Consider the following 13,781-nt stretch of genomic DNA (forward strand, 5'->3'; position numbering starts at 1 on the left):
TCCCTAAATATTACTTTCTAATGACATGAAGAAGCCCCAAGACTCAGCATTGAGAGGTGAACTCTGGTGACAGCTCCTGGAACAGGCACACAAGGAACAGGGATGCCTCTATGTGACTCAGGAGCCCTTTTATGTGTTGAAAATATACACAGACAGTAGATCCTGTCAAGATCCTGACACTTTTCCCCAACAGGTTCCTTTATCAGTTAAAGAAATGGCCCAATAGAAGAGGGACAGAAAGTATTTCAGGTAAAACGCTGAGCAGTCCCCCAAACAGAAGAGGTTCCATGATTGGAATGCAGCAAAGCCTCAGAAGAGAAGATGGGGAGACAGCCAACGAAGCCTGTTCTTTTAAACGCAGATTCCCATTTGCATTGGGAAATCCCAGAAAGAGAGGCTTTGTGATGACTTTCATGTGGGGACAGGCTGGGACCCCTTTCTCCAGTCGCACCTCCTTCCATCCCTTCTTTTACTTTATGGCCGGAACACATCATAGTTCTCCAACTTCTGCGCTGTTTCAAGGCTCTGTGGTCTTATTTGGACTCTCCTTTTGGTATAGCAGGTCCTCTGCTCCTCTTATAGCACTTCCTCTGAGGTCCATTTTTATTTCCTTTCCCTAGTCCTTGGGAGTACCCTCCCCTGGGGTCCAGTGGTGTCCTGTGCTTACCTCTGTCATAGCTCGAATCATATAGGATTGAAATAATCATTTCTGCTCTTCTTTTCTAATTAGATGTTGGGCTCCTCGAGGACAGGAAGGTCTCTTACTCATTTTTGATTCTCTAGTGACCAGCCCAGTGCCTGACACATAGTAGGTATTCAGCAAATGTTTGCCAAGACTCTTTCACTAATCACCAGTGGAGCATGTGCAGAGAAAGATCAAAAGAAAAAAAATCCAGAGTTATTTATATCTGATGACAAGAACCCAAGCAAAGTTAAAGGGTGCGAAGTGGTGCGGCAGGGGCTCTACTCAGTCCTCACTCCTGGGTTTCTCCTTTCAAACCCTGGGAAGTTCAATCAACTGTGACGTGAGGCATAGTATGAGCTTTGGGTTATAGACTGAGTTTGAGTTTCAGAGTCTTTTAAGCACTTCACTAAGAAAGTAAAATACTCCCTGTGTGTCTTGGCATGTGTGTGTGATTATTTATATGCTCTTTCTCCTCTACAACTGTGAATTCTGCTGTATCTCACACATATTTGTTGAGTGAATAAATAAATACATTATAAGTTAATTTTATGACCATTGGCAAGGTATGCATCTCTCTCTCATATATATATATATACACATACACACATATATATACACATACAGATATACATACACACATATATATACACATACATATATACACACACACATATATACACATACATATATATACACATATACACATATATGTGTGTGTGTGTATATATGTATATGTGTGTATATATATGTGTGTGTGTAAATATATATATGTGTGTGTGTAAATATATATATATATATTTACATACACACATACATATGAAATGGGGGTGATAATTCCTTAGCTAAATTCCTGGGAGCAATTCTTGATTTTCCTCTCTCATAGCTCATAGTCAAACCATGAGTGAGCTCTAAACAACTCCAACCCCAAAACCTATTCCAGTTTCTTCCCCATCTCTCCATGTTCACTATTGTCATATCCAAGCTGAGTCTTTTCATCCTTGGACAGCAGCAAAGCTTCCTAATTCATTTCCTTACTTCCAATCTTGCTCCTTATATGTATTCACTAAAGCGCAGCCAGGTTGATTGTGTAAAATACAAATCAAATCATAGCACTACCTGCTTCAAATCCTCTAATGACCTAGCATTGCACTTGGAGTGGAATACAAATTCCCGACCTTGCTTGACTAAGTCTTCGTGACTGTCATGACTGTGCTCCTACCAATGCCTTCAGCCGTGTCCCCTCTCAGTGTTCACTCTCTAGCCGCGCTGGATCCCACCCCCCTTTGAATTTGCCATGCTCCTTCTCAACTGAAGGCCTTTGCCCTAGCTGTGACCTCTGGCTGCGACGCCCTGGTTTTCACATGGCTGTCTCTTGTCATTCAGATTTCACCTTAAATGGCACCTCAGAGACACCTTCCACAACAACCTGATCTAAAGCAACACACGTTCTGTCTTTATCACGTTTCAGTGATCTTCCGAGATCTGTTCATAGCCTTGTATTTTTATTTTATTTACTTAGTCTATGTTGTCTGTCTCTCTCGCCAGAATGTAATTTCATGGGTAGAAAGTAACCCTTGTATGATTCATGACGATGTGCACAGTATCTAAAACAGTTCTAATCATCCAGCAGTCTGTCTTAAATAAATATAAAAATACCTACATCTTGGTGTAGTTTTGACAATTAAATGAGATAATTTATGTAAAGCACTTAACCCAGTGTCTGACACATAAATAACATGCAGTAAATGTAGTTTTTCTAATCATTTTTTTATTACCTTGCTTCAAATAGAAATTCCCACTTCTAAGTTTCTGTTTTCACATCAATTCTATCAAACCTAGTGGGAGCTGAGATGTGGGGGTCTTCCAAGCAGAATTGGCTTGTTTTTGCTTTCTATGTTTGGGTGATGGTACAGACCCAAGGTGTTACCTATGAAGGAAGGGAACAGAGGGGTATAAGTCAAGATTATGCTCAGCTATAGTCACAGAAACAAAGAAAAGCAGTGATTTAAGCAGGTAAGGGGTATTTTTTGCTCAAGTAGCAAGACCTCTTGAATATTTGGCTGAGTACTGATTAGCCCACACATGTGAGGAAACTAGCTGGTGTGAGGAAAAGGATCACCCAAAGGATTAGAGGCAGCAGTGCTTCTTGCTCCCATGGGGCTGGGAATAGTGCCTGTTCCCACCAGCCAAACTAGAGAACCTCTGATTCGTGAGGCATTGGGCTGAGTACACAGAAGGATCTTGCTTCATAATGGGGAGTAGCTAGCTTGAGACTGAGAATTGCTCTGTTCTGCCTAACAAATATTAAAAGCAAGATCTAAAATGAGAAAACTTTCCCAAGGAATTGAACTATGTCCCATAACAAAGCTCAAGAATATTTATAGAAACACAGAGACATTCAACACCCATCAAGCCAAAATTCACAATTGTCTGGCATCCAATAGAAAGTTAATGGCAGGACAATATAACTGATAATGAAGAGAATAATTGATTAATCAGAATTGATCCAGAATGTGCACAATATTACAGTTAGCATACAAGGTTAAAATAGTTATAATAACTATATTCAAAATATTCAATATTTAAGTAGATATATGGAAGATATATAAAAACATGCTTGCAATGAAAACTACAACGTGTGAGATTTAGAAAAACACTAGATGGGATTAATGGGAGATTACATGTGGCAGAAGTGACTACAGTGGTACCTCGGTTTTCAAACGTCTCCGTCGATGACCATTTCAGATTACGAATGCCGTGAACATGGAAGGAAATGCTTCAGTTTCCGAACTTGCCTTGGAAGTCGAACATTCCCCTGGCTTCCGCTGAGGGCAAGATCCTGAGGCCTAGCTGTCAGCTGTGGATCCCTAGGTTTTTGAATGTTTCAGAACTCAAACGGTCTTCTGGAATGGATTACATTTGAAAACCGAGGCACCACTGTAGTGGACTTCAAGATATAGCAATAGAAACTATTCAAAATTAAATAAAGTATGACAATTTTAAAATATTAACATAGCATTAATGAGCTGTGGGGTGAATTCAAACAGTCAGGTATATGTGTAATTAGGTTCCCCAAAGGGGGAGCAGAAAAATATTTGAATGAGGTTTACAGAGCCAAGATTTCAGAGCTAGTTTTCATAGAAAAATGTGCTGAAAGCAAATGAGAATAATTAAGGGTAGGAGACACTGCTTTGATCATTCATATCTATTGACCAGCCACTATATGTTTTATAGATCAATGAGCCCATATAAAGAGTCAAGAGCAGGGCATAGAAGTACAGCACTCAGATCCCTTTGACTTTTCAAGGAGAGCTTGATTTATATCTGCTCGCACCAAATTGAACACCTCCCTCTTGACCATCTCATTCTGCAGAAATAGGACATTTCCGTGTAACGCTTGGGCCACTTGCTGATCCCTCCTTCACTTGTCTTTGCGATTCTCTGTTAGTTACACTGCGAAGCACACGCAATAGATCGGCCTTTCTCCTCTGCTTGTCTGCTAGCACGCCAGCTGCCCCATATCAGATCTCCTGTGTAAGGGATATCCTAGATTTACAATGACTTTTGCTTCTCTAAGGCTGTTGTGTTGTTGAGAGTAAGCTAGGCTTTGCTGTGATAAACACAAAGCCTTAAATTCCAAAGGATTCACACATAAAAGCTGACTTATTGTTCACATAAAATCCATCACAGGCCAATCAGTTCACTGGGGTAGTCCCTTCCAGGGCCACTCAGGGATCCTGCCTGCTTCCTTCCGTGGCCATCTCAACAGGCACATTCTGAGCTGTCACTGCAGGGGGAAGAGAAAAATGGAGTGTTGGACAGAGACTGTTATTGGCTCAGCTTGAAAGTGACATATGCAATTTTACTCTTAGCCTATTGACCAACATTAGTCACTGCAGGGGGCTGGAAATGTCGTCTTTTATGTTCTAGGGTATGTGGGGGGGGGGGTGGAGAGCTAGATGTAGATGAGCACTAATAGTTTCAAACAGAGCCGTGTTTCCTAAACTATGTACATAGGACATTTTCGATGTCAATAACTCAGAATTCTAATTTTTTAAAGATTATATGCTATAGCAGGTGTTTGTGATCCCATGCCACGCCCCTTTAACCCTGGTGATTTCAGCACTGCCGTGGTAGACAGCTCCACACCCCATTGCCAGTGTCCCTTACTGAGTCACAGAGTCTCCGCAATCTGCTTTTTCAAAGCTGGACAAGGCTTATCAACTGACGAACTCAGTAGTACAGGAAGGTTAAAGTCCCCTAGAGCAACTCCCAAACAATAAGGGATGTGAGTCAGTGGATGAGTGCCGAAGCTTTCCTCGCCTCCAGCGTGACAATTCTGTGATGCGTTCCACATGGGTCTTTAGGGGGTTCTCACCAGAACTAAACCCCGATCGTTTATGGCAGTAATGAGTTCATTAATACACTCTTGATTGTCTTTCTTGCCTATCTTGCCTCACTTTTCCCATCCCCTCACTTCTGTTTCCTGAAATCTTCTCCCAATAAATGGAGTGCTTATCTTAGGGTCATATTATTTGGGGAGGGGGAACTAAAATATATGGTAAAATAAATTTGGGAAATCTTGGATTAACTGTAGTTAAACATGTTTTCTTTGTTACAAGAGTCTAAGAGCTTCAATACACTAATGTTTATCATGACTCTTGAAGAGCAGATAAAGGAATTTGAGCTTCCTAAACTTGGATTGTAAGCTTTTATCCCAAGGCAGCTTGCAGAATTAGCGCTCCCTGAAACACACGTTAGGGATGCTTGATCTAAAGTTTTCACAACTTCTTTTATTTTTGAATAAGAAAAATATTTAAAAATTTAAAGGTGTTTAAGAGTAGGTGGGGGAATGAAAAGGATTTTTAAATATATCAAAATATAAGTATCTCATTTTGTACCACCGTCAAGAAAAAAAATTGGCTAGGGAGCTGGTACCTAGCCCTAAGAAGACATCCAGTGGCAGGTCCGAAGAGGGGAAATTACGTGGAAATTCCGGGCAGTCCATGGAAAACTTCCTGCAGCTTCCATTGGAGGGTGGAACGATGTGCTCCTTAGCTGAAAAGAGCAAACTCCTCTCGCTGCGCCACCCCCGTTGCCCCTCTAATTACTGTGCTGGATGGAGAAATTAAGCCCAGCAGGTAGGCAGCTCCTATACAGATTTCTGGAGCTATCTCATGCTCTGGTTAATTGTGTCAGCCTGAAGAGGCTGATTAGCATAATTAATCTTATCTTGTGATTACCCTGAAGAGGAAGTTCTGAATGCCCAGGTGGGCTGTGGTGAATGAGTGACTGCTTATCTCCAAGTGACAAAGAGGCGCGGCTGGAGAAGGTTTGAGAACTGAGCTAGAGTCCTTTGAGTGGGCTTGGAACTAGGCTTCCTGGCATAGGAGAAAAGAGGAAAGGAGAGGCAGTTTGCATAGGTCAAGGCTCATGGGCCAGGATGTGTCCACATATCTTCACACAGTTGCAGAGTTTCAGGTCTCCTCTCTGCTAGGAGCTCCCTGAAAACCGAGTCTTTGTTTTCTACATTTCAGAGAGTTCTCTCATCACTTAGTGCGGTAACGGATCTCCCGTTAGTTTTGGGTAGACTAAGATATTTAGGATAAGATAGTAAAGGCAAACAAAAGAGAATAGGATGGAATTAGAGGGAGAAAAGTAAGTACAATATTTGCTCAGCTGGCATGGCTCAGTGGTTGAGTGTCAACCTATGAACCAGGAGGTCATGGTTCAATTCCTGGTCAGGGCACATGCTCAGGTTGCAGGCTCGATCCCTAGTAGAGAGTGTGCAGGAGGCAGCCAATCAATGATTCTCTCACCTTTGATGTTTCTATCTCTCTTTTCCTCTCTCTCTGGAATCAATAAAAACATACCTTTTTCTAAAAAAGAAAGTACTATATTTGAAAAGATAGTGGAAGATAGATGGTTAAGTAGATGGAAAGACAGGCTGGTGTGTGGCACTGACCATGTGCCAGGCTCTGTACTATAAAGCCGCTTCCAGACTGCTTTATATAGAGCATCTTGTTTAATCCTGACAACCCCCTGCACCTATTGGTTCTCAACTTAAAGGTGCGTGAGAATCACCAATAATATTTGTTAAAATGCAAATTGCTGAGTTGCATGTAAAGAGTTTTAGTTTTATAATAGCAGCTAATTATCTGCCTCATTAATAAGTGGCCTGGATGGTTCCCATGCAGTTAGTCCTAGGACCTCACTTTAAGAAATGCTCTTTACTGAATGAATGGGTGGATGGATGGAATGAATGAACAAATGTGCGATTTGAGGCAGTTGTTCTAGTAATCATTTTGAAAAGGTTGAGACTGAGGAGCAGAGCAGTGAGTTGCTTGCTCCGCTCTCACTGTTAGTAACTGAGGGTATTTATATTTGCCCTCCCTACTGTAGGAGACATTTAGGGAAGGCAGTACAAGAGACTCTCCATGTTCTTCAACCCATTTTCTTAGAGTAGAAAAGGGGAAAGAGGCTCAAGGTGGATGTACCCAATTTGAAGAATTTCTTCCTTTATTCATTCAACCAGTATTTTAAGCACATACTCTGTGCCAGACATGTAGGTTACACTGATGAACAAAAACAACAAAAAGACATGATTCCAGCCTTTTTGAAGTTTACAGTCTAGAATAGATAGACATTAATGAGAATAATCTCACAAAGACAACCTTATATATTGCTCCAAATATTTTTTAGCAGAAAATCTAGCAGGGGAGCCTGACCTTGCCTTGAGAGTCAGGGAAGGGCTCCTATTGGAGTTGGTGTCTTAAGTATGAATCTGAGTTAAAGTGAGCAGAGTAGGAAGGAGCGCACTCCTGGTAGTGGAAAAAGTATGTGCAAAACTCTGAGTGTTGAGGGAGCAAAGGACTTGAGGAATTGAGAAGTGATGAATTAGTCTGGAGTATCCATAGAGCTGCATTCAGGGGGAACCAGAACATGGACAGGGCACATCAGTTAAGAAGCATGGAGCTTCAACCATGGTTTGGGGATGGAGAAAGGCAGAGCTATCTAGAGGCAGGTTTATATGCAGGAGAAATTAAATCAGAGAATGAGAATCTCAGAGGTCAGAAGCTGGTCTGGAACATATAAGGAGGTCTAAGGAGAAAGGTTTCCATGATAAGCTTGTGAATGAAGTGAGGGTGTCAGAGACCTGCTTTATTTGATGCCAGCTGCAACATCCAGGGGCTTAACGGAGCCCTGTGGGATTAAACAAAATGCCCATCATAAAGGAGGGTGGAAAGACAAATTGCTGTTGTCTTTCATAATGAAAGCACCTGCCTTTTCTCCTTCACCCCAAATCCTGAAGATCATATTGGCTAGTTCATCAGCACCTGGCTAGTTATATGGCAGAGACCAGAATGACTAGCTTCGTTCCCATTTTCATGAAATTTACAGAGAAATTGGAGAGACTCTCATTAATTAAATAATCACAAATATGATCAGTGTGATGAATAAATAGTATGGGAAGCTGTCTCAGCTAGTCTGAGAAGTCAGTGGTTGGGGGTGGGTGCCTTGGGGGCATTTAAAATAAGACCTAAAGAAGGAGGGAGGATTAGGTGGGTGGGAAGTGGCTGGTAGGGTGGGCCAAGATGTATGTGGGAAATGCATAAATGCACAGACCCTGTGATGGGAGGTACTATAAACAGTACAAGGAATGGACAGAGGGTGTGTGTGGCCACAGAGAGGAGATCCATTGAGAGAATGAACCAGATAACCGAAGTTGGGACTGTGTGGGGCTTGCAGCCATGGTCTGGTGAGTCACTCTCTTCCAAGGAAAACAGGTGAATGCTGAGAGATTTACACCAGTCAATGGCAAGAGCTGAAAATCCTAATTCTCTATGGTACCACACCTCAGAAGAGCATAGGACAGGAATTCTTGTTCCAACCAGAGTCTGCCTCACCTCATGGGAAAGGAAAGTACTCAATACTTATGATAAGGAAGAAAGGGCACAGGTGTCACTATAACTTAACTGTGTGACTCTGAGCAAGTCAGGTCCCCCTCCTCTCCTCCTCCAGACACCAGGAATTTGTACCCACCACTTAGTAAGAATTTGTTGAATCATTGGAGATAAATATACTCACTTCCCAGCCATGAGCTTTCTCTAGAGTGGCGCTATTATTTTTCCCCTTTAAAGGTCTCTTGAAATATAGGAACATCATTTAAAAGTGAGATCTTGCTGTAGATTGATATGTTCCTGTATTAGATGAGAAGGGGAGTTAAAACCACATCCATTTAAAATCTGACAGAGGACCAGGGACAGTAAAATCCTCTCGGTCTAGTGGTGGGACTGAGATGGGTTCTCTTATGAGTTGCCGTTGAGTTTCTGAGTTCTTTTGAAGGGAGATGAAACAACCTCTGAAAGAGCCACGGGCATAAGGGAGTGAATTCAGGTGCATTCACACGTGCCATCTGCGTTGCAAGTCTTCCTTCCTGAGTTGTTTTCCCTTTTCAATTATTCCTCTAGTGGAGAAGATGAACCTGGTGTTAGAGGAATAGGGGAAGAGCAAGAGACACGGCTGACAACCCAAGAGTCTGTGTGGGAATGGAAGCAGGAGTGAAATGAGACAAGCCCAACATCTTATCTGTGCCCCCCACCACACATGTTAAGAGTGCTGAGGCATAGAGACCCTGCTATAAAGTTAATGGCTAATAGTAAAATTCTCTGTGATAAAAGGTGATATTTTAGAATGGGGCCTCCACAATTCTTTACAACAAAATCTTTTTTTTTTCTTTTAATGTATCTTTATTGATTTCAGAGAGAAGGAGGGAAAGAGAGAGATAGAAACATCAATGGTTAGAGAATCATTGATCGGCCGCCTCCTGCACACCCCCACCTCCTGCATGCCCCTGACTGGGGACCGAGCCCGCAACCTGGGCATGTGCCCTGACCGGGAATCGAACCCTGGTCACCTGGATCCTAGGTCGATGCTCAACCTCTGAGCCACGCCCTGCCGGGCACAACAAAATCTTTGATAGCCCTAGATCCCTAACTATCAACATCAGGACAGTCTCCACCTGCTTGAGGGTTTAGGAAAGTGTTTATCTAGATGTCGGTCTTAATGACTTTCTCAGATCCTTATTTGTCTCAGCTGTAAAATGGAGGAAGGAAAAGAACCTACTTCAGGAATGTTATGAGGACTGAAGTATATTATAAATCCCTTAGCAGAGTGCCCAGGACAGAGTCAGTACTCCATCTCAGCCACCATTGTTTTATTATTATTACTATTATCATCATCATCATCATCATCATTATTTACTATGGAAATTTTCCAGCTGCTCTACTCAGAGGAAGTAGAGCAGGAGTTCTGGGAATGAAGGAGGTGATTTCAGCTTGAGCAAAAACAAAATGTAAATGCCATCCCAACAAGGAGTCTTTAGCTTAAGACAAGAAAGTCTGGTTCAGACTCCAGTTATAAAGCTGAACTTTATATCTAAGGCATTGGAACACTTAGGTTGACATGGGAAGACCAGAGTGAGGAAAATACAGCCTGCACTGGGGTTTCGAAGTGGTGAATTTTGGACTAATCTTGGACTAAGCTTAGCAACCATCCATGCAAAAGTCATGGTGAGATAGACCAGTGCAGAAATGATGAAATCCACCCAGTGCAATTCTAGAACTTTGGGTTCCTGTAATAGATTGGGGCCAAAGGGGTGGTGGTGGTAACATCTTCCTGAAAATGGAATAAAATAACTAAATAATAATATAGCTACCAGTTATTAAATCCTCACTAAGTGCCAGGCAGTACAGTCATCTAGAAAGCTTCCTCTGTTCCTCACAATTACTCTATAAAGGAAATAATAGAGTTCATAGAATTATGCCTACTTTACAGGTAAGGTAACTGAGGCACATAAAATGTGAGTGATGAATCTGCTATGTAATTCTCACAACACACATTTAGTGGGGTGAGAAAAGAATGTGTGCTTTCAACCTGGGAAAGCCTGCACTTTTCTATTAATTAGCATTCCCTCAGGGCATAAGGTAACTAGAAAAATAAAAAATAAGAAAGAACAACCCTCCCAACTAAATACTGAAGTAATTAGATGAAAGTCAATATTAACAAGCTTCTGTGATTCTGGGGACCCAAAGGCAAGGATTCAGAAGCCTCTGTCACTTAGCAATTTTGTAGACTTGTGGCCTAGAGGCAAGGATGTGACATAGGAATTAATTCTTTGCCAGCTGACTAGCTGCTCGATATTTCCCCAGCAGCTAGCAGTCCCGTCCCAGCCAGAGCCACGAGGATGCTGCAGTCACTGGTTAAATGCAGAATCTGCTGCGGAAGCTCATTCTTTTAGGAAAGAGGGTCCCCTGCCCTACACACATATACAAAATCTGTAAAGGGTGTTTGTCCTACTTTTGACCTTGGCTACCCAAAGCACCAAGCCAAGAACCGGATCATCACTCTCAACATAGCTGACATTAAATTCCCTCATTTCTGCAACTGGAGAGGGTCACGGAGCTCAAGGGCAGTTTTTCAGAGAGTAGGTTAAGCCCTCCACCGAGAAGAGGCCCAGGAACCTCTCTAGGCTCTTCTCCCTGTTCCACAGCCTTTAAGCAGCCTGTCCTCGAGTGCAGTTGGCTCTAGCTCTGCGTCCCCTCTCCTGCCCACCCGGTCCCCTCCCTGCCCCTGCCAGCAGTGTTCATTTCCATCCTCAGCTTCCTGGAGCTACTGCAACAGCTTCTTAACCAGTCCCCGGGCTTCATGCTCCTTCCCAATCTGTGTATCGGTTACACAAAAGCCACAGCGAGCTCTCCACGCCGCAGTTCTGATCAGTCGTCATCCTGATTAGAGGGTCCCATACAATAGGGTGAAGCCAAGCTCCTTAACATGCCATGATATCCCCTGAAATCTAGACCTCACCCACCTCTCCAGCCTTCTCTCTCACCCCTGCTTCCTCCAGTCCCCCATTATACTGATTTTCAGTTCTCTAAACCTCTTTACCTTTACACATGCTATTTCTTCTGTCTGAGGCACCCTTTCTTTCCTTCTCCAAGCTTAAACAAGTGGCTTATTCTGTTCATTTTTTACAGACTCAAATCGAGGGTTAAAAATCTCCTGAATTGAGGCGGCACCTGTCCTTCTGCATTTCTGTGGCCTCTTCTTACCTCTGGTGGTGGTTCAAACCTACATGTGCAACTTCTTTGACACAGCTTCCCTTCCAAATGTGGAGACTAAATCCCTACCCCTTGAATGCAGAACAAATTTAGTGATTTGTTTCTAATAAGTACCATGCAGCGGAACTGATGGTGTGTGACTTCTGAGGCCAGGTCATAAAAGACATTACTGCACCCCATCCCTTGTTCCTTTGTGGATCACCCACTCTGGAGGATGCCAGCAGCCATGTCGTGAGGACACTCGAGCAGCCTGTGGAGAGGTCCATGTGGGGAGTAATTGCAGGCTCCAGTCAAAAACAGCAGCATGCGAGTGGGCCATCTCAGGAGTGGGTCTTCCAATGCCAGTCACACCTTCAGATGATTGTAGCCCCAGCCAAAATCTTAACTATACCCTCGTTGGAGACCTTGAGCTAAGCACTTCTGAAATCCTCATTTGTAGAAATTGTAAGCATAATACATTGTGCTTTTAAGTCACTAATTTTTGAGGCCATTCTTCATGCAGCAATAGATAACTGATAACACATCTAGGGCCAGACTGTGTCATTATAAATGCAGTCAACCTAGAGCAGGTCATACCAAAGATAAGAGGACAGTGTATGCCCAGTTGTGGAGGGTTCATGGACTTCACTTTCCTCAGGCCTCTTCAGTGTTAGACCCATTAGTTCTCATGAGTTTCCCTTGTTCTAAGACTCCTTTCTGATAAGCTCTCCCACATTCTTTTATGTACCCAGAGAGTCTCTTGGAACTTACACTGTGCGAAAAGCACCGTGCTTGTTCCCAAAATATTAACTACTGAAAAAAACGTGGGCTTTGGAGGAGTTAGACATTCCTGAGTGCCAGCTCTGATCCTGGAATTCACCAACTGTGAGACACTGGGCAACGCACATGACTCCTGAACTTGAGCTTTCTCATACGTAAAACAGGACTGCTATGATAGATCTTGGCTCTTGTCGAGAAGATTTGAGAAGTGAGCATAAAGTTTACAGCATACAGTAAACAATCAATAAGAGCTAAGTCTTCATAGAGGAGTGGGAAACAGTAGGTTAATAATAATAAATAATACAAGAATAAAATGTGTTTCGTGTACTCACAACTGTAAGCCTACTTTTAATATGATGATGTATTATTCTCATGGTGACACTAATGATACCATTCCTCTCCTTGAAGCACTCAGAGCTGACTCCTTTTGAGGATTTTTTTGTTTTTTTATGGGTGTTCTGTTTATGTCCCAATAGGCTCCATTTCTAAGAGGGCAGGGTCTATATCTCTCCTTTGGTGTCTTCCATGAACCCAGTGTCACTGGGTATGCAGTAGACACTCAATTACTGCCCATTGAATATGTAAATGTACATGCTTAGGGATCCTATAAATAATCATAGGAAGCTTGATGCTTACCAAAGGAATCTAAGGATTTGTGCAAACATGTTACTTCTCAGCATCCGTTATCTTCAGGCAGAGCGGCTCCTAATACCTTCCTTTGGCCCCTTTGCTTCTAAGTGAGTTGTGTTAGAACATCTCCATTAGTCTCCAGGTATGACACTGGGGCCGAATGCAGCCTAATGTCAGCAAGCACCTGGCTGGGAAAGGCACAGAGCAGTGCACATTTCCCTGCCCTCTGAAATATAAACTTTCCTTTCTGATATATAAACTCCAGTGATTTCAGAGTTTGATGTATGGCCTGGGGCACCAAATAATCTGGTTATGGCTTATTTGGAAAAACAAAGAAGATAAGGCGCCCTGGAAATAAAAAAACAAGAATAAAAAATCAATAGGCTAGAACATCTCCAGGCAAAAGGTGAAGGTTATACACTAATTTATCTTGTTTCTCATACTAATGCTCCCTTTGTATTCTACTCCCCTTGTTATATGCTCAGTGACACGAGGGAAGGAGGGTGAATTTGAGGGCGGGAGGGTGGAGGTTTGCCTTATAAAGTGCTTATGAAATTCTTTCTCCCTGAGGCATGCCTAGACCAGGC

Source organism: Miniopterus natalensis, chromosome 3 (genome assembly GCF_054644295.1).
Source record: "Miniopterus natalensis isolate mMinNat1 chromosome 3, mMinNat1.hap1, whole genome shotgun sequence".
Lineage (NCBI taxonomy): Eukaryota > Metazoa > Chordata > Mammalia > Chiroptera > Miniopteridae > Miniopterus > Miniopterus natalensis.